Raw genomic sequence first — 21,250 nt, 5'->3', positions numbered from 1 at the left:
GCTTTTGAAAACTTTTTTGAAATAAAATATTTAACTAACTAAATTTGTTATTTTTCTGTACGTTGCTGCACATACATATGTAGAAAAGTATTTGAAAGTAAACTACAGTTATTAGAAAGTTAATTTCAAACCAATTTCAGTTAACAGATATAATTCATTGTTGCTAAGTTTGATAAGACTCTTTATTTAATTTGTACCATAAAAGCTTTTGCTCTCACTCAATTTGTATGTGCTTACTACTCTTTATTCAGCATACACCCTCACTCTTAATATTACTCATATGCTAAAGCTTTCTTAATATAATTGACCTGCTCTCTTGTTGCACAAAATGCCTCAATAAAGGACGAACATGACCTATACAAATTCAGCAATTGAGTACATTCACTCTCTCCATATCTTAAAAAAAGCTTTGCGAAGGCAGCATCCACGCAGCTGTGCGGGGTGGGTCAAGCTAAACGAAAGAAGAAATTTCTTTACTCGAAAATGATGCGTTTCATTTAAGCTAAAGTTATTATGGCATCGCGAGTTGAGTATCCCTGGCAATTACTCGCTCTCCCACAATGTGACGAAAAAGTTAGGCGTGTAAGTTCTACCATTTACGTGAATTATACTTCGTAAGAATGTCAATACACGTTTATAAACGAAAGATATTGCCCATGCACGAAACACTAGCGAGATAGATGAAGCTCTCAACGTGTTTTGAAAAAGGAGGTGATGGAGTTAATCTGGCCAGTTCGTGTGCTCTCGGCTGAAGCCCACAGCCGGCCATGTAAATCGCACTTAGTATTGCTGATAACGCGTAATGAATTGGGTCTGTGCGGTTACACGAAAAATATTTAATATTTTTGCGTACGCGACGAAATTTGAAAGAAACCAAAAACAGAGGAAAATGTAAAAAGAAGTGCTAATGTTCTGTTAGATAGAATGTTTGAGTGGCCCATGAAAATTTGAAGTTTATATCGTTACAACAAATTGCGTGTTGAGGTGTTAGTGCTTTAATAATTTTTATTCACTTTTTCTTTTATACTATTTAATGTCAATATCACTGTTCTGTTCACGTCGCCTTCATAATACGAGACACATGCCGACTTCTAATTGGACAGAATATTGATGAGTTTATTTCGTGTAAGATATCCGGCCGATGAAGCACACCGTGATTTATGTAATTGATATCGGTACGTTGCTGTGGCCAAACATGACTGGACCTTTTCGCTCTAAAAGTGATGCTTACACTTTTTTATCGATGTATATGAGTATGCGTTTTGCAGAGTTTCCATTACGATTTTCATTTTCATTTTATAAGTTGGATTTCTCCTTTGCTTAAATGATTTTGCATAATTTCAAATGCATTTTTCTTTTGTGATTGCTTTTTATTTAACATCGAATGGGTGCGGTTTGCGGTTCGCATATAATATAAAATAGATAGTACATGACTCAGCTGATTGGCGAATAGGGGCGGCTAAGACAATGAACACTATTCAAGAATCATCTTAAATTACAGGTAAGTTTGGCATTGAAACTTTTAATATGTAATTCTTAGTCGAAAGAAGGGCCTAAACCACGTCTATTAATTCTATTCAAGTATACAAAGCATTTGTGCTGCTGGGAAAGCTCAATGCCAATTTCAGCTTTCCTCGTTGAAGCGCCTAGCGATGCTGTAAACATAGCAACGCTTATAAAGTTACCTGAACAAGTAATCCCCTGCTTAAGAGCAGGGGTTCTGCTTTATGTATCCTTTCCATATGGGTTGCGTTTTCCAATGTAAAATTGACGTATATATATGCGAGTCCAAGCTTTCTTCTCTTTAACGATCACAACTTTCCCTTGGCGTTTAAAATTTCCGTAGCTTGTCGTGAAGCAAGAACCGCTGGTATGATGATACTGACTTGAAACGTCTGAAAGAATGGCTTAGGAAGGAAGATACTTCTCTGTATATTGCTTTAAGGAACTATAGATCCTTTGGAAAAAGTTCTGTTATGTAATCATCTCAGTACGCCACATTACGCAAATCAATTACTTTATTCTTATAATAGATATATATATAAGTCCCATATTAGAGCTTCACCATGAAGGAATGAATACCTAATTGAATCAGGTCTTCAAACATTTTCAAGTAGTTTGCAATCGAGAATAACAATGGGTAATTATATAGGAATCACAAAAAACCCAACCAACCAATGAAAGGCCCTTATATATTTTCAAGACCTGCCTACGGAAGCAGAGGAAGAGGATGGCCTCCGCTTCGCTGGAAAGACTAGATGAAAACCATTCAAATTCTATTGGTGCGACCAATTATCTCCAAAAAGCCCAGCGAATAAGAGACGTTGGTGGCTTAAGCTCCATTCAAGTAAGGAATTAGACGGATAAGTGGAGAAAGGCGATTGGCTTCCATCGGGTTTGGAATATTCGTGCGGTAAGGAATATCGGCCGCTGTACCGTGGTCCGTATACCACATCGAACTGCGTGGGTTCAAGTCCCGGGCAAATCAGCACTCAAAAATTTGAAACGTTTTTTCAATTAGAAAAGTTATTTCTAAGCAAGGTTGCTCCTTGTCACTGCTTTGAAAGCACTCTAAGTGAGTTTGTGCCATGAAAAGCTTTCAGTGAAAATTCAGCTGCTTTGCCGTTAGAAGTTGGTATAAAACGGTATCGGGCCCTCCATCCAATTTGATGGAATTATTCAAAAGGAGCACGGCACAAGTTAGAAGGAATTGAGGAGCTCTGAGTTAAATCGCACTAGGCATTTGTTTTTTAAAGAACTACTGTCGTGAGAGGCGATCAAATACAAAAGTTCAAAAAAGGTGCTTACAGTTCATAAAGAACCGATACGTTACAGATTCATATCTGCAAAAGGTATGCCCATATCTGTTACACTTCCCATACTGTTACAGCAACTACAACTACCATTAGTTCTGTGGACATATTGGATCGCATTCTAGTACGCGATATACATAAATAAATATTGGCCGGACGCGACCTACATGTTTTGTGCCGACTCCGATCGGCATGTGCAAGGCAGATGAGTTTTCACTGAGAGCTTTTCATGGCAGAAATACACTCGGCGCGCTTGCCAAACACTGCCGAGGGGCGACCCCGCTTAGAAAAATTTTATTCTAATTGGAAAACCTTATTTCTAAAAACCCAGGCATACGGTGTGGTAGGCGGAGCACGCTACCATCACACCACGGTGGCCGCCATGACGCGATATACTTAGTTTCAAATAAAATCCTGCAGAACAGAGCGTACCATCTGTCTGATAGTGGATAGCAGGCGGTTTCCCGAAATCATTGGGTTCAGAAAGGCTCAATGTTGCTTGGAGTTTTTAAGGGTCACTATCTAATGGAGGTCCATGCGGTAGCTGCGTAAAATAATGATGACTTGGAATCATCGAGGCATTTCACGCTTGAACTAAGCAGATTTTCCGATGAACGAAGTTCTTAAGGCATTATTAAATGAAAACAGTGTTAAAAACAAAAAATCTTTTTTCTTCGATCTCCATATTTTATATAAAATATGAGTACTTACAGCACTGTTAAAGTTTTTTGTTACTCACATTCTCTCATTTGTAATAAATTATAATCCTTGCACAGCTTTTCGCATAAACTCAGTACATTTTGTATTTCTATCAACTAAAAGTGTTAAGAGTAAATACATTTTACCTATTTTTCTCCATTTTTATGTAAATACAAAACATAAGCACACTCTTAACTAATTTATGAAGTCCTCTACCGCTGGATATATTCGTTTAGTGCAAAACGCCAGCACAAATGTCAGCACGTAAATCAAAATTTTAAAACAAAACAACAATCACAGCCAAAACAGAGATTTCCTGCCAGCTGAACACCAAAAAAACCTAAAAATAAAAAAAAAACGAAAAAATAGCATAGGAATTCCCCATTGCTGAAAGAAGGTCAAAAGTGTGGCCATGGCGACAACGGTAAATTCTTTCCTCTTTTTTGGGTCATAAAAACAATAAACAAACAAAACGAAGCACAGCAAGTTGTTGAAGGGTAATACTTAAAGGACTGTGGTAAAATATAAAATACAATAAAAAAAAGGAAATAGTTTTGTGTGGGTTGATGATGTTTCTTGTAACAACATAAAATAGGCTAAAACAAATTAGCATAAACTAGGGAAATAATATTAACCGGAAGCAGTTTAAGGCACAAAAAGTTATGGAGGTCGTTTGACTGCCCTGGGAAGAAGGGTTTGAAGGCAGATAGTAATAATGTCGCATAAAAAGGCATAAAGAGTAAATAGAGATCAAGTCGTGCATAAAGTTGAGTAACTCATTAAATGCTGTCATTGGCTGTTTGCTCCTCTTTCCTGTTTGATTTCATTCATTAAAATTTCTACTGAGCTCCTTTTTGCTTTTTTATTGCTTAAGCATTATTTTCATTTAGTTGAATATCACCCGTTTTCTGGTTCTGATGCCATTCAAGCATTGAAGCTTGAAAGCTCTTCTGAGTAAAAGCGAAATATTGCTCAATGTCAATCTTGCTTTAAATCATGGTCATTAATAACACACAAGATGGTGGAATGCTTCTGTATTGTGGTTTATTTTTAAGAATATATTAATAGCACACAAATTCTTTAGGAGTGTGGCGTTTAACAGCATATAGCGGCTGATATGCTTGTCCGCTATATCGAAGATTCTAGGTTGTATTTCTGGAAAAGATAACACAAAAATATGAAACCAAATCTTTTAGCACATTTGCAGGAAAGCTGTTCTTCAAAGCGGCAGTGAAGTATGTATTAGCCATAAAATATTTCTCAATAAAACTGCATCTGTTTTTTCATATACCGTTCGAAGTTGGCATAAAAATGTAGGCGGCGCTAACTGGTGAAAAATTTAAAGTTCACAAAGAATAAAAAAAAAAAATAGGTAAACAGTTGGGCGATATTTGTCCTCGAGTAATATTAGCACTAAAATCGTAACCGTTGTATGAGGGATTTGGTTTTTACATAGAAATATGCCTGTTTTATATTTTTGTTGCACTAAATCTCTACAAATCACTTTAAACGAAATTCTGCCTTTAAAATATTCTCAATTAAACACTACTATTAGAAGTTAAAGCTCAAAAGTAACCAGGTTTTAACTCGTTTCTAATTATAGTTTCTAGTTGTTGCTCTTGTCCTCTGCAAAAGAAATAAAGGGTTTACCACATGAGCACAAGAAAATAAGCATCCCTTTTCCCAATGCTAAAATTAGAGTAAAGATTTGAATTGTTTGCTTATATAATCGTCCATTGATGTATAAATAACAACAACAGCAACAAAATAGCTATTATGCGCACCACGACGAGCACATCCTCAAAAAAAAAGGCAAAAACTATATTCTGATCCTTGTATATGCACGTGCATTTGTATGTGTGTGTATATAATCAGCATATTTGTTTTTTTTTTTAGGTTTTCGCTATGACCCTCTTGATTTGTGAAGTTTTGTGTTGACAAGTGGTTGAACTTAGTTTTTGTTAGTTTCATTCAAGTGTACTAATTTTTGATGCCATCATTGTTGAAAAGGTTAGAATTTAGTCGGATGGCAAAGCATTCGCTCTATTTCAAATATATGGTATAATAAAAAACGCCTGTCCCTGAATGAGCTTCATATCTAATTGAGCGTAATTTTAGATGAATTTGACCTTTGGGAACGAAAGTTTATATTTGTTTACTAGATAGTTTATAAGCGAACACATTGAGGAGAACAAAAGTTGTGGTGTTCCGTTCTGCACTTGTCATAAATTGGGTTAATTTGTTGTCCTTTGGGGGACAGTTAGCCCGAGTGTGTGTACAAATTCATTTATTGCTCGTCTGAAATATTATCTCAGCTCCTTCTTATGTTGTGCGACTTAATTTAAGTACAACATTTTTCGCCTATCACTCTATCACAAAATTTTCTGTCCTTAAAGAAGCACTTACTCATCACGTGCGTATAATTATGAGCATGGAAAATTTTATATTGCATAAACGGTTAAAAACTGCCTACACAGATGAGATAATATGAGACCAGATATTTGCCATTTTGTTTGCTTGGCACTTTTGAGTTTCTATTTTGCTTAAATCATTCACCATTTTTGTAATGCTATGGATAATTAACCTAAGTTTTTGGTTCGCTGAAGATACAGTAATATGACGAAGCAGTTTTTTTTCTAAACTTTGATTTGATATTCTACTAAAAATTCAAGTTTTGTTAACTTTAGGGAACATTATCTTAGGAATGAATAGTGGTTTTCATGGAAAAAGTTTTATTTTCATTGAGTCCAAATGTATGAGCCCAAAGGTAGGTCTTTTTATTTATATTTTAAGTAGGTAAGGACAGATAAGTCAAACTATCGGCAGTGTTTATGTGGACTTTAGCTCTTATCACTTTTGAATTACATATTTATGCTTTATCAAAATAAGCAATCTTCATTTGTCGTATTCAGTTTACAAAAGTCCATTAAATTTTATTTGCTATATTACTATTATAGCAGCAAAAAGTCGTTGAATGTTGCATAAAATTTCGCAGCAATGTAATGCATGAATAGCAATGTAACTGTAAAAAATTAGGTACAATCATTGGCTAAATTAAGCCGCAAACAACCGAAAAAATTAAGCAATTTTCGCTTGTTGTTCCACAAAAAAGCCCTCAAACAAATGCGAAGAGCATATCAGATGAACGCAAATATGAAATGAAATGCTCGGGCAAAAAATTAAATTTCTGCGGAATTTACAATGAGAAAAAATTGTTACGCGAAAAAACTTGCCCAATTTTTGCTGCAATGTTGTGGAAAATTTTTGCCACTGGCAACCATTGATAATTTAGTCTGTGTTTTGTGCCTACTATTGATAGTAAAGAGTGTATTTGAGTGACTATTTTGAAACAACTCGAATGCCGTCTCCAAAAGGCAGATGCATTTTTGCTGAGAAGTTATTTATGAGAGAAAGTGTTTACCAAACCACTGGCAAGGTGATTAACCATTACATTTTTTTTTAAATAGACTATTAGAATAAGATATCACTTTTCGGGAGACTTGCACCAAGGACCTTCGGTATGAAAGACAAGCAATATTACACTGGCACATCGCAATTAGGAGGAGACGTTTCCAGAAGAAAAATATTGAAGTAATATAATAAAAAGCTAGTACTTCAGCATTGGGCCGCCATCAAGCCATAGCTGGCCTGTAACGTTCGGTTCGTTCCAATCTATAAACAAAATAAATAAGTCGAGAAAACCAAGTACTCTATGTACGAACATAAAGGTGAACGTGTAGAAAAAGGGGTTTTTTAAATAAACTGGAGCTCCCCCAACACCGACAAGTTATTGTCATAAGTTCAGCTTTTCATCCATAGCGAATTATTTATTGTCACGTTATCGAGTTTTTATCGGGATGTTATCGCCGATTCATATGCTTTTTATCGACCGTCTTCGATTTGATATTAAACCGACCACTCGTCGTCAACAAATTGATAACACACCGATAATAAAACAGCAATCCGATACTGAATCGCAAAATTTTCAATAACACTTTATGACACATCGGTACATTTATATGGACCACGTAAAGTGCTTAAAGTAGGTATTCAAAACCGTACCTATGGTTTTTTTCAACGTTGTATGCATTTCTTGTCAATGGGAATACATGGCGTATGAGTAACTTTTAGTTGTGGGTGACTTTGAAGCAGCTCTCTATATTTGGTTGACTATGTTCGTATCTTTGTATTTATTTGAAAATTATGTATCATTAAAAAAAAAAAAAATAAAACAACTGTAGCTGTGCTGTATTGATTATTCCACTTACAAAATCGTGACCACAAAATAAAAGCAGTCATCAGAAAACTATTTAATAGTTAGGCTCAAAAACTTTCAGATTTTAAATGATATAAAATTATTCAAAATCTCAACGCAGTTTCGGAAAACAGAAAGCAATGCGAAGTTCACTTAAAATTCACACAGGTGGTCTCATCTCACTAAGCCCATATGTATTTGTTACAGGCAAACTTGCTATCAACACTGTATTTCCAAATATTCAAAATTTACTCTGTTTAACCTTTTTAATTACTTGAAAGTCAGCATTTGGCCCATTTAATTTGCATTTAACAAATAAACACTTTTCTTTTTACATATTTTCCTTTCACTATACATGGACAAATATTTTTCAAAAAACTTTTGCTGTTGGTTTAACGTTTGTGTTACTTTTTCATGGCATGTAAATGTAATGTGAAATGCACTGAATTGGCTACTGACACAAATACAAACTCGACATGCTATAATCATACAAGTTTTTGCTTAAATGTATGTATGAGTTTAAGTGTAATTGTATGCGTTTAATTGGAGCACGAATGATAACAAACCATAAGTACTTAAGTATATTTTTTACAACAATAACGAGCGTACTTTCTCGCCCCCCTCATTTTAAACAATGCATACACTCTACCATTGTGCAGCATTCTTATTCACATCAGCCGATGTATGTATGTATCTATGTATGCACTTATGACATAAGTATATTTACATGTTGACTGTGTGTGTTTGTGTATTTAAGCAGGCATTTAAATAGCCCACTTTTCGGTGCTTATTTTTAATTAAAAAATTGCCCGCTTTTACAGAATTTGCGCGTTTGTGGCATATGAGTTGCTATACAAAAATTCATTCTCACTTTTGCGTAATCATCCTATTTAATGACGCCTAAAAATATGCAAGTTGATGCCGTATGCAATAGTTGTTGCTGTGATTGTGCGAAATTAAAGCTTTGAAATGGTAATTAGATTTAAGTTTCTGCAATGTCATAACTAAATTTGTTATTTTTCTTGCAATGCTTGATTATAAGATTATTAGAACATACTAATTACGCTCTACAAAATAAATTTTAATGTATGTCACTTGCCCTTACGGGTATTTCTTTCACTGCGTGCTAAAATTCATCTCTTCTTTAAAGATTTATCCGAAAACGGTCCTGTAACTATGCAACATGTTTTTCATATTTTGATCCTAATCCGATGCATGCAAAAAGTTGCATGCTTTAAGGAGCAAATAACAAATAATACAAACTAAAATTACTTTATGATTGCCATAATTATTTTGCATTGCGTACACAATTTAGTTCGGTTATATCTTAACCGTAGAACGCATAACCAAAAAATACCACACACTTGCAAGTTTTTACCGTTACAAATGCACAGTAACAAAATTCATAAGTAATAAAATAATTAAAAAAAATTTAAGTTAAACGGTTTTATTGAAACCAATACTTACATGAAGTAATAATAATACTAAAAGCTAGAAAATAATTAGGTAGGTCCTAGGTACCAGTCATCACACTCCTGATCAATCTAGGGCGTTGTTCAGACAATTAAGTAAAAGCATTGAGCGCATGAACTTTCTAAAAATGTGAGGCGTAGCATAACCTGATTACGGTTCAGTTGGTTTTACTTATAACTATCAATAGAAATATGACGCGTCCAAAGCTTTTATTTAATTGTCTGATCAACGCCCTAGATTGATCAGTAGTGTGATGACTGGTACCTAGGACCTACCTAATTATTTTCTAGCTTTTAGTATTATTATTACTTCATGTAAGTATTGTTTTCAATAAAACCGTTTATCTTAAAAATTTTTTTAAATTTGTTTATTTTCAAGTTTTTAGTCTTTATTTAATTGCCTATTATTTCTCATTCTATTTAGTTCATTTAGTGACTCATTATTACAAGGACTCTTTCCTGACAATTTGTTACAACCTAAGTCCTCAATACATAATCCTTCCAAAGACTTTACTCGACTCTGCACCACTTATGCTTGTCCCTCCTCCAATTCCAAAGTATTTGATGTCACTTCTACCGGACTGTATGCATTATTTGTTCCAAATATGAGCCAAATCGGGCATCATGGGTCGCTTTCTATTCATGTATGTATTATGTGTTCCAAATATGGACCAAATCGGACCACAAATACGAGTTTTGTGAATATCTCGATCCTTGCGCCACCTAGCGGCGATTTTCTATTCTTGTATGTATTATGTGTTCCAAATATGAGCCAAATCGGACCAAAAATACGATTTTTGTGAATAGCTCGATCCTTGCGCCACCTAGCGGCAATTTTTTTCATAGGTCGCTTTCTATTCTTGTATGTATTATGTGTCCCAAATATGAGCCAAATCGGACAGCAAATACGATTTTTGCGAATATCTCGATCCTTGCGCCACCTAGCGCCAATTTTTTTCTTATTATTACATTGTCATCGGGTTCTGAACTATATTCCAAGTTTCAAGCTTGTAGCTTATCGGGAAGCTACTTAAATTTCAATTACAAAATTCGTTCACAAAGGCCGTGCATGCGGCCATGCGGCCGTGCGGCCTGTCTGTCAAGTCAAGCTAAATAAAACCGTTTAAAAATTATTCCAGATTGTGTGCTGATCAGTGAGTTACTTACTTACTGCGACAAGCTCGAGAAAACCGGTAACTGGATCCTTCTACCTATGTTATAATGAAACCCCCAAATGAACAAGAAAAACGCAAAAAGCATGCAGCATCTGCAAACAACCAATGTGCCTGGTACATTCGGTGATAAATTGTATCTGCACCGTTTGCGAGCAGAAAAATTAGTATATGTCTACAAAATACAATATTTTTTGTTTAAAGATTCATGTTTTCTTGTATATCTATACAATCCGCAATAAAAATTTCCTATTAAAACAAATAAATGGTTAAATATTTGAAGGGTACACGGGTACCCGGTTATGCGTTCGCGTAGGTGTCGGCTTTGGGAACTTATATCTGGGGAACCCCCCAACTGAAACCTGCAAGCGTTGACCTAAATGATACAGAAATAATGTAGTTTCCTAGATTAGAAGGTTCAACACTCTAGTGACAGTGATTCTCTCACTAAAATAGTTTAAAGTCGCAACTGGACACACGGGTACCCGGTTATGCGTTCTAGGGTTAAAGTGTACCTAAAGTTAAGCAATATTTAGTAAGGTCTCTCTTTGAGCTGGAGAGGAAATCTGCGCTTTCTTACAGTACAAATGCATCTGTTTTAGAATGAAATTATGCATGATTTTAGGTGACCGATCGAACTAATTATAATTAAAGTGAATGAATCAGAGAACAGGAATTCATTTATTTTATTGGTAGCATTAAAAAATATTTGCAGTAGAGGAAAATTAGAAAAATGTTTAGCATTTTAAGTCAAAAACGCCTAGAACTCAGAAACGATGAATATATCAAGATAAGATAAGAAGTGAAGACGCAAGAACAAATGTGGAGCACCTTGGCAGGGAACAAAGGACCTGATTTTTTAAATTTGCAGATATCAAAAATAAAAAGTGTTAAGCACCTGTTAAGCGCAATACAAATTTAGTAAAATCCAATTGCCAACCTCACTTACCCGAGAGAATTCCTGTTAAAAATGTGAATGCGTCATTAACATATTTAACAAGTGAAGTTCTGGCGACCCCAAATTCGTCATCTAGGGGGTTGGGGCGGGGCGGCCTGGAAGGTTCAATGCGCTCTTATAAAATCGTTCCCGATATGGTCGGGTTAGTAACTCAATGCTGTTTGTTACAGGAACGTACCGGATTTATGTATATCCGGCAAAGGACCATCAACATCGATAACACCCTTTTCGCTATAAGAAAGGCAATAGAAAAGGCTTTAATCTCCAAATTCGTTTTCGAGCCGATCCACCCCTATTGGCATGCCAAAATACCAAGTGGCATAGCTCCAAGTTTCTTATTTGGTATTATCTCACCCCTACTGCAGTGATACGAACCCAAGATTGTGAGGGTGACATGAACCCAAGTAGAAAAAACATAATCCGCAATATTTCTGCAGTCAAAATCTGAAGGGAAAACTTGGTCATGTTACTTTTGTTTAGCTTCTTCTAAAAAAAGTTTGTTTCGGCTGAAGAAATTCTTCACATGATGGATTTCCCGCAAGTTCTTGAAATCCAGTTCTTCGGCAGGAAGACCTAACAGCACACAACATTACGGAAGCCACCATCGTGATGTTTATCTAAATTTCCTTCTTTTAAAGCACAATAGTAACATTATGACATCTCATAGACAGTGGCGCTGCAGTGGTTACTGCAGTGGGGCTGACATAGTTCCAAGTAAAAAATTGGGCGTTATGCCCTTTGGTATTATGGCCTAGCTACTTCCAACATACATCTTAAAAATGACTAGAATGAAATTGCATTGAAACTCTTTTTTCAAAAGTTTCCCTCCCTCCGCCAAGTTGAAAGAAAAGTGTGAGAAGAGTTTAAAGGAACATTTAGAATCAAATAATTAACAACGATACGTATCTAATTCAAAGCACACATTTCTTGTTATTTTTCTGGATATAACGATGAGAAGCATAAACGTCTGTAGTTACTAACATACATACATAGGTATTACATACACAGCGAGCCATGTTGCATTGTACGTGGCATGGCAATTAGTAAAACGTATACTGCCCGAGCCGAGTATTATGGCATGAACGTCGTTTGGTGCATCTCTGTGGGTGTGGAGGCTGCATGAGTGTGAAGCGAAGCATAGCAAACTCGATATTTGCAGTGCAATAATCCCAAAAAATGTTGTTCATAGCAAAACAACAACAAAAAAGTGCAAAGAAGAGACGTTTATTTTTAAGGCAACGACATCGACAGCAACAATAAAAACATGCAACAACATAATGTTACTTACAAATAGCAAACAACAAACAATATTTATTTATACATATATACATACACACATAAGATAGACTAAAAGCGTATGAGCTCTTATACCAGTGCAAATAACAGCAAAATTTTACCTAAAGAAGAGTCACTAACGTGTGAAGAATAACACAAATTACGCATAAATACATACCTACGGATTTGTATTCACATCTAGATAAGCGTGTAGGTAAATATAAACGTGAATGCGAAAATCAAGAAAGACAAGGATCAAGTAAGAAAAACAAGTGTGAAAGTCGTTTCTGTCTATATGCACACATACATCAAGCTCGTCCATGATTATAATGTGTGTGTGTATATGAGTTAAACTAAAAGCCTGTTTGAGTGGCGTTTTGTTCAGCAATTGCTTGTGTTGTTTTTGCTTTCGTGTTGCATGTTCCAGTTAAGGTGTGAAAATTCACGCTTATTGCAGCAGAAGCAGCAGCAATAACAGCAGACTGAATAGTTGCACACAGATCGTTGCTTAACTAAACTAGCATTATCGTGTGTGTGTGTGTGTGTGTGTATATGTGTGTAGCTATCACTGGTTAAATAAACATTTTGAATGTGTTGGAATAACAATTGCGGGAACAATAGCAAAAATAAAGTAGGCACAGTGCATTAAGAATTGCAACTCGGGTAATGGAATATTTATGTCTGATATTCGTTGATATTTTAGAATTGCTCTTTTTATACCAGGCAATATAAATTATCCCTTGGGACAAACTGTTTTGTATCCTTCTGTATGAGTGTGCTTCTCTTTTTCCGTGGGATAAAACTTGATCACAGTGGAATCAAAGCAGATCACAGTTAGCACAAGCTGCGCCTAGCGTCACTGAGTGGCCTTATCTCTTTTGTATATATTTCGATAGTCTCGCTGGAAATCGACAACAGAAAAATTAAAAAAAAAAAACAAGTAAGGACAGGACTGTCTTCGGCTGTTCCGAAGACTTCATACCTTTCATGAATGAGGCTGAACAATAATCTTACCCCGTTCGTAATCCGGATGTATAAGATAAGAAATATATAGTGAACAGATGTACATACCTAAACGATTTTTAAGATAAATATAAAATAACAAGGTACTTTGTGTGAGAATGCAAAGCTTCACGTTTTTTGTGGTCTGCATGTAAAAACTATGACTAAGAATCAAGTATTTCAAAAATATATGACGTAAACGTAACTATTTGATGAAATTTGATGAACTTTGAAGCTTCTATCCGTAAAAAAGGGGCAAAAATGACAGTTTATATGAAGTATATAATATATATACCACCGATCTCTATAATTTTTTCAGACAACAATATATGCTATATACGTAAGCATTCGTTGAAATTTGAAGCTTCTAGCTCTTAAAATAGGGCAGTAATTACGAGAAGTTTCTTATCTGAACAATCGGTTGTGGGGGATATATACTATATATACAACCGATCTCATCAATTTTTTCAGGCAACAATATGTGCAATATACGAAATTATATGGTGAAGTTTAAAGCTTCAATTTGTTAAATTGAGTAAGATATGATAAAAATCCTCTTTATCTGAACAATCGGTTGTATGGAGGATATATTCTATAGTGGTCCGATCTGGCCGGTTCCGACAAATGTCTAATCGGACACCCAAATACACCCGCTCACCAAATTTTATCAAGATATCTCAAAAATTGAGGGACTAGTTTGCATACAAACAGACAGACGGACAGACGGACATGGCTAAATCAACTCAGCTCTTCATCCTGATTATTTCGGTATATTTAATGGTGGGTCTATCTATTTTCCTTTAAGGACTTACAATTTTGGGTTTCGTGACGAAATTAATATACCATTTCATTTTATTGAAAGATATAAAAAACAAATGAGTTACAATATTGCTATATGTAAAAATGTCTCAACTTCTCAGACATGGGTGCGATGTTCAGCTTGACTGTAAAACTTGACTGAAGCCTTGTAATTTTGCTAAGAATCGTAAAAGATCTAACAATAAATGCTGTATCACCACATACACAAAGCAATTAAATTTTGTGTAATTTTCTAGAACTAATTGTTGAAATTGTTTTTGAAATTCTGAAACTGTTTTTCGTCAAAAGCTCTATAGCTTCTAACGGTAGGCACTGTGATATCACGAATTTGAAGTCATCCAACTCAGTTGTATGGGAACACATTTCTAATAACCGAAATGCAAAGATTTCCGATGAGTGCCTAAGGCAGGGCTTGATGAATTGTTGAATATTTCTTACAATAGTTTATTTTCACGAGTTGGCTCAGTGAATTACAGCGTTCGACTGTGAAGTTGAAAATTAATCCCATTTTTTTAAGAAATTTATTTGTCCAGATTTAGGGAACGATTCTATGGGGAAATATTAAATACAAATTTTCCTTATTTTAATAGTTATTTTCCTCCTTTTAGATTTTTTTTTCTATAACAAAAATGCTACACTAATTGAATAACAATTATTACAAATCGGCTATAGTTCATACAATTTACATACATGTGTACGCATTAGAGCTGATTTATTTTCCAGAAATTTTTATCAATTTTGCCACACTGTCTTTGCTGTCATTCTGCATGGCAAAACTAAAGACTTATGAGCACATTTAAGGTAGAAATTAAAAGAAAGGAAGAAATGCCATTGTGTAGCTCGTTGTGGAGGATGGTCGCCGGAAGGAAACCGGCAGTGGCAGGAAATAAGGCCGACTGCTTCCACTCGCCCCCTGCTTCAGCTAGCAACAAAGCAAAATTGATGGCAACGCTTACAAGGCATACAGCAGCATTGAGTACAATGCTCAGAAAGCATTGGAATGGGGTGGAAAGTAGCGCGATCGCGTTGAAGTGGCAAATAGTTGAAAGAGTGAGATGAAGTAGCGGTAAAATGAGCGTCGCATTGGTGCACAAAGGCAATTGCAATTGCATTTTCCTGCCATTAATCTTGTCGTACTGTCGTGCACATACACAAACTTATATACATACATGAATATGTAATGATACTTGTGAATTTATGCTTCGCTTGTGTGCGTGCGTATGTGCCCAGGTTTGATGTGTTCCCGCTTGTTGCTTCTTGACATCAAACGGAGTTTGATTCACAACGCCTAAGAGCAGGCTTCGAGTAAAGTGTGCTATATTTTCTGTAGATTGAGCATATGTTTGTACATATATCAGCTAGCTTGGGGCGTGAACGTGGTATGCACACATATATATACATATCCGTAGTTGACAAATGCTCTGCTGTAGCATGTAATTTTTTATTGTGCGAATTTTACAGGTCGTTGACTATCATTGAGCGATTTTTCGTATATGAGCTACTGCGAAAAATAAATAGCTTGTACATACATAAATATTAAGACGTTTACCCATGTATGTGCATAGTTGAGTAAAGTGTCAACATGAAGTGGACGAAGAAGTAGTAATTAATATTTAAAATTTATAAAACTATCTAAAGCGTGAATATGAAATTGGTCAACTTTATAATCCAAGGACTGAAAGGTTGGTCTTACACTGCCTTTATGCGGCTAGAATTTTCCCCGAGGAGTTTGTTGTGACGTTCCCATTGGGGTCCTTCAGTTGTGATGTAGGAAAATTTAAAGCAAACAACTTTGCATCTAAGCATCCCATTGAATCTAAAGTTCTTACTATTATGGAACCTTATAATACCATATTTTGATGATATGCACGAATTATTTTGACACTTCCCTTGAACATTTTGAGACTTTTACTCTAAGACCGTTGAAAGAGTAGGATTTCTATGTTATCTAAGATTTCAGTCCTCCATCGTATAATGTATCCCGTGTCATGCAGCCCACGCAGATGCTGAGAAATATTTTAAATTTATTCAACATAAAGGGCCGCCATATTATCTGGACTTCATAAAGCGCCCCACACTAAAGGAAGTACAATGCATGATGTTGGCCAAAAAAGGCATGACAACCAATAAAAATAATTTAAAAAAATGTTAAGCCCTTTATCAAACTTTAACAATTATTTCGAATTTCGACAGTTGAATTCTTCCCTTTTTTATTCTCCGTAATAAAGGAATTACTTGTACGAATTTTGTAACTGAAACTATTTAAATAAACCGAAAAATTTCGAAAATTTAAAATTATATGAGTGCAGTTTTGTTGCCCGACCAGTTTTAGGCCCAAAAGTGTGCTTTGATTTTTGATTTTTATTCTTTCCTTCGACCAAAAAATTGTTAAAAATCAATACGAATTTTTAGATAAAATAAAAAAAAGAGTTGGGCGCGAGAAATTTCTAAAAATGTGAGGCGTAGCATAACCTTATTAAGTTTCAGTTGGTCTTATTTATGACTATCAATAGAAATTTTACGCGTCGAACGCGTTTATTTAATTGTCTGATCAACGCCCTAGATTGATAAGGAGTGTGATGACTAGTACATAGGACCTACCTAATTATTTTCTAGCTTTTAGTATTATTATTACTTCATGTAAGTATTGTTTTCAATAAAACCGTTTAACTTAAAAAATTTTTTTAAATTATTTTATTTTCGAGTTTTTAGACTTTATTTAATTGTCCATTATTTCTCACTCTATTTAGTTCATTTAGTGACTCATTATCACAAGGACTCTTTCCCGACAATTTGTTACAATCTAAGTCCTTAATACATAATTCTTCCAAAGACTTCACTCGACTCTGCGCCACGTATGCTTGTCTCTCCTCGAACTCCAAAATATTTTGATGTCACTTATACCGGACTGTATGTAATATTTGTTCCAAATATGAGCCAAACCGGACGTCGAAGGTCGCTTTCTATTCCTGTATGTATTATGTGCTCCAAATATCAGCCAAATCGGAGGGCGCTTTCTATTCATGTATGTATTATGTGTTCCAAATATGAGCCCAATCGGACCACAAATACGATTTTTGTGAATATCTGCATCCTTGCGCCACCTAGAGGCGATTTTTTTTCATAGGTCGCTTTCTATTCTTGTATGTATTATGTGTTCCAAATATGAGCCCAATCGGACCACTAATACGATTTTTGTCAATATCTCCATCCAGGCGCCACCTAGCGGCGATTTTTTTCATACTTAAATTTCAATTACAAAATTCGTTCACAACGGCCGTGCAGCCTGTCAAGTCAAGCTAAATAAAACCGTTAAATAAAAATTTTCAAATGTTCGTGAAATCGGTTTGCATAGTTTCAGTTACAAAATACATAGAATTTTTTTCTAAATTATGGGGAAAAATATGAATTTAACTAACGAAATTTTAGAAAATAGCCGCTGCTATTAGACTTTAAGAGACCTTGCAAATCGCCTAATTATATACGCATCTGGGTTTTTTTCTGTAATTCCTTTTGGATCTATTTAATATTTTTTTCGTAAATTTTGAAAAACTACGCTTCAATTTCCTTTGTCGCATTCACTTTCACAATGCTAATTTGTATAGCTATTTTTCAATGGAAATACAATGCGAACAAAGAGTTCTATGCAAAATAAACGAGACGCCAATTCGCGCATGATTGCTTTACACCCCCGCTAATCATCTCATATAACACATCCATGCGCACCGACACGTGCATGGAAAAAGTGCAAAAGCTTAAGGCCAATAAATTATTTGAACGCATAATGCAGACGAAAACATAGACATACTACAAATAAAAAGAGGCAAAATAAAAAAAAAATAAAGACTTTAAGACGACTTTGAACAAGATGAAGAGGAAGAATGATGAAGAGTGCAAGGAACTAAAGTTTGTTTGCTTTGCAAAGTGCAAAATGCGCAATGAAGCTGAATTGAATATGTCAAAAGCACTGTCGCGTCGGCACTAAATTCAAGTATGGAGGTTATTATGTATATTCGAAGAATTGATATGTTTATTTTAGTTTTTATTGTTTAAGCTTTTATGTCTGGTAACGAAATTTTTTAGCGCTTAAAAGATAATGCGAAAGCACCTAAAATGAGACAATAAAGAAGCTGTTTTCGCAAAGGTCATAAATTATGTTCAATAAATATTTAATTTGATAGATTTTTTCGTATGCCTTTTTATATGTTTTGGCTGTATTAAGTGTTTGCTCATATCCAAAATCTTTATTTTAAAAAAGAGCTCATTTAAGATTTTGCCGAGTGATAGAATATATGTGGGCAGGTGTACTCCTAAAATAAATTCGAGAAAAATTACTACTGCACTGCTACGATGCTTAAGATCTTCGACCTACTACTTAAGTTTTCCAAGGCATTTGTTTCCGTTGATCCCTCCCTTTAATCAAGCGAGTTATATTCTTCTGAAGATTGTCACAACTACAAGCACTTGCTGTTGGAGAATAAATTCTTGGTCTCGCTTAACTCAATTTGTTGATCAATGGATATCTCAAACAAGTTTTTCAAATGTGACCCAGATCTGTTTATGAAAATCATTTCACTTAGGCATCCACATTCGGAGATATAGCTAAAAATTTGGACCCAGATAGACCTTAAACCTGTTTCTACAGTAAGAAACCAAGCAAACTGCACTTTTAAATAAATATAAAGCTAAAAAATTATCATTTTGATATTTCAGATATAACTTAGGAATTTCAGCGCAGCATCAGCATCAAACATTTGAGTGAAATCACTTCGATATCACAACTCTTTTAAATAATAGTGGACTGGTGTATGCCTAAACCTACTTTTACAATAGAGGTATCAAAAGAAGAGCGCTTATGAAGACTCCAGTATAGGACGCTCACATTTAGGTTGTTCCAGGTATACAAATGAAATGTAATGAGAACTGCAGTTAATCACGGCTGAAACTGCAGCCGTAATAGATAAAAGAAAACTTAAACAAAAATTTTAAAACTAGCTTTCCCAATACAATACCACATGGATAGTACGCCAGAAGGCTTTTATTGGCCATGTTGCTGGTTTGGACTGGATCGTCAGATGTAAATGCGTTATGAGGTATGAAACACAAAAGAATTTTTATAAGAATCACCAGAAATGCATGCACAGCGACGAAGAGAAAAGCCGCAGTGACAATTAGGCCCATTAAGTTCTCTTTCTTTTAATTTTCGCTATTTTGAGAGAAAACTTCAATGAATTTCGTGTTTCAGTTACAACAAAAACCAGTCGTTTTCAAACTACAGGTGGCGACCCTTTGGGGGACGCAAGTGAAAAAATCCCAGTTTAAGTGATTTGGTGACGTTGCTACATCAGCCATGATGCGTCGGCAGATTTTTGAAAACCTTTTTAGGATAGCAACTTCAAAAAAATTTAAAACTACTGATGTTATGCTATGTTCAAACAGAAAAATAAATTGAGGAAATTTCGATTTGAATTGAGTGCTGTTCATACAACTCGATTTAGCTTACACAATAGTAATTTGATAGCTGGTTGGCTCATCTCTACAGCAAGAACATACCTTTTGTTCAGACTGTCAAAATGTGCGTGTTGGTATTAGGCGAATGAAATGGAATGAAAACATTAAACTTTGAAATTTTTGTGTGTTGTAAGAAAATGTGTTCAAGGTTTTGGTTTCATTTTGAGTTTGCCATCTTCTTTTGACAATCCCTACTCCAGTGAAATGAAAGACATAAAATCAGCTGATGAGATGAGCCAACCATATAGTTCAGCCGTGCTTAGCTGACGTTTAAATATACTCAATAAACACACTTTACAATGTTGCATTTGCAGTTTGAAACAATTTATTACGCAATTTTTTTTAAATTGGCAATTTATTATTACAATTTATTATATGACAAATTGCGTAATAAATTGCCCAAGTAGTATAAATTGGCAATTTGGTGTGTGTTTGAACCTAGTATTAGCCAATCTTAAAAACGTTTTCGAAAAAATTCGATAAAATTTTACAAATGTGTCATATTTTTTATTAAAGGCCCAAACACATTCGACTTTTGTGTGAGTTTGACGTTTACGCTGCTTCAACAGCTGACTTTGAACACACACGTCTTCATTGCTATGCTCTCTGTCCACAGGCTTATTCAATTCTCTTAAATTGTATGCGAAATCCCTTAATTCTTATTTTATTTATTTTGAAAAATATTTATACATATATATATATATTTAAGGGAAAGAAATCGTTATTTTTAAAATTTAATCAATGAAAACAAATCAAATTTTGAGTTTTTTGTGTTCATTGCGGCAGGCAAACTTCCAGCGTGCGTTATTTCGAAGTGACATCAGCGCCAAAACGATGCAAAATTCAATGTGTTCGGACCTTAAGAGTTGTCTGAATTGTTTTGAGTACACAGTCTTGTAGTATTGACTTTTGATAAATTTTTTTCGAAATTCAGATTTTCATATTTGTATAGGCCTACAAATTACTGTTGGTTAGATTAAAATTTATTGCGCTGCAAGACCGCATGCTGAAAAAAATACGGAGAACTTCAAATAAATAACACAAATTTTCGTAAAATTTTCATGAATTTCAAAATTTTTTTAAAAACGTTTCTGAGCTTGGTTTGCATGTTTAGTTACAGAACTCGTAGACGAATTTTCTTAAAATATAGAAAAATAAAATAAAAATTGTTTAACTGAAAAAATTCGATAACAACTGCCCTGCCATTTTTCTGTTCGCTATTGTGAAGAGCTTAATGGTTCCTTAGAAAATGCTGCTCGAAATTAGTTAGCGCT

The 21,250-nt window shown here is 34.9% G+C and overlaps 1 protein-coding gene across 8 annotated transcripts in view; it reads left to right on the top strand.

The window, feature by feature from the left end:
- Nucleotides 1-770: 770 nt before the first annotated feature.
- LOC137239097 (uncharacterized) overlaps nt 771-21,250 on the top strand; it is a 306,266-nt gene continuing 285,786 nt past the window's right edge. For 3 of the 8 annotated variants that reach the window (XM_067764011.1, XM_067764012.1, XM_067764009.1), the window contains exons 1-2: nt 771-1,253; nt 1,423-1,501. The gene's annotated coding sequence lies outside the window, so the exon portion shown is untranslated. Of the gene's footprint in view, nt 1,254-1,422; nt 1,502-19,495; nt 19,559-21,250 lie in introns of those variants that run through there. The other 5 variants (XM_067764013.1, XM_067764010.1, XM_067764014.1 and 2 more) reach the window with 5 other exon arrangements.

The sequence above is a fragment of the Eurosta solidaginis genome, chromosome 2 (assembly GCF_040869045.1).
Source record: "Eurosta solidaginis isolate ZX-2024a chromosome 2, ASM4086904v1, whole genome shotgun sequence".
Classification (NCBI taxonomy): Eukaryota; Metazoa; Arthropoda; class Insecta; order Diptera; family Tephritidae; genus Eurosta; species Eurosta solidaginis.
This window is presented reverse-complemented; position numbering and strand designations above follow the sequence as displayed.